Below are 259 nucleotides of genomic sequence, written 5' to 3'. Positions count from 1 at the left end.
CCGTGGGAAACATAAAGACCATTTAGGAAAACAAAACCAATCAAAAAAAAAAAAAAAAAAAAAAAAAACAAAACCAGGCCGCTGATGTAGCTCAGTGCCAAAGTGCTTGTTCAGTCTCCAGGACCATAAGACGTTAAAAAAAAAAAAAAAGGTGAGGGGTGAGCGCTTATAGAGTGTATTATATAGAGATTATATGTAGTCTATTTCACTCGTTTTTAGCAGGCATCTCTTGCAGCAACTGTTGAACCTTCAGAAAGAA

Source organism: Arvicola amphibius, chromosome 9 (genome assembly GCF_903992535.2).
Source record: "Arvicola amphibius chromosome 9, mArvAmp1.2, whole genome shotgun sequence".
In the NCBI taxonomy this organism is placed as follows: Eukaryota; Metazoa; Chordata; class Mammalia; order Rodentia; family Cricetidae; genus Arvicola; species Arvicola amphibius.
This window is presented reverse-complemented; position numbering follows the sequence as displayed.